Genomic DNA, 448 nt, shown 5'->3' on the forward strand with positions numbered 1-448 from the left:
TTGTTTTGTTTTGTTTTGTTTTTTTTCTCTTTTAAGTGTCCGTTTGCTGAAGACAAGCAATCTAAATGTGAAATAAAACCTACTCACCGGGTGACATTTCAGGAAGCGAAGCGGCTGTGAGCAAAATGCATCCCGAATCCAAACGTACAGTCCATATCTCCGGCTTCAGGCTAAAGGAGGGATGGGCATGGTGGTGGTGGGACTTTGGAAACCATCAGCAGTTCCGTGTGGCACAGCAGCAAGTACAACACCCATCCACACCGTGCGTGTGTGTGTGCGGGGGGAGGCACGGGGCCCAGAGAAACTGGTGGGGGGGTGGAGTGGAGGGGCGGAGGAGGAGAGAGGGTAGGAAATCCGAATAGCATGAGGAGTTGCAGGGAGGGGTTAAGATTTATTTTGTTCCCTGTTTGTTTGCGGGGCTTTGGTTGGGTCGGTTTTCTTTTTATTT

General features: G+C 50.0%; 1 protein-coding gene and 1 long non-coding RNA gene across 2 annotated transcripts in view; one reads left to right on the plus strand and one right to left on the minus strand.

Moving 5' to 3' along the window:
* Positions 1 to 439, minus strand: part of BRINP3 (BMP/retinoic acid inducible neural specific 3) — a 202225-nt gene extending 201786 nt beyond the window's left edge. Inside the window, exon 1 of the mRNA XM_010715542.3 lies at positions 88 to 439. The gene's annotated coding sequence lies outside the window, so the exon portion shown is untranslated. The remainder of the gene's footprint in view (positions 1 to 87) is intronic.
* Positions 1 to 448, plus strand: part of LOC104912241 — an 11869-nt gene that overhangs the window by 1155 nt on the left and 10266 nt on the right. The window lies entirely within an intron of this gene.

This window comes from Meleagris gallopavo, chromosome 10 (genome assembly GCF_000146605.3).
Source record: "Meleagris gallopavo isolate NT-WF06-2002-E0010 breed Aviagen turkey brand Nicholas breeding stock chromosome 10, Turkey_5.1, whole genome shotgun sequence".
Taxonomy (NCBI): domain Eukaryota; kingdom Metazoa; phylum Chordata; class Aves; order Galliformes; family Phasianidae; genus Meleagris; species Meleagris gallopavo.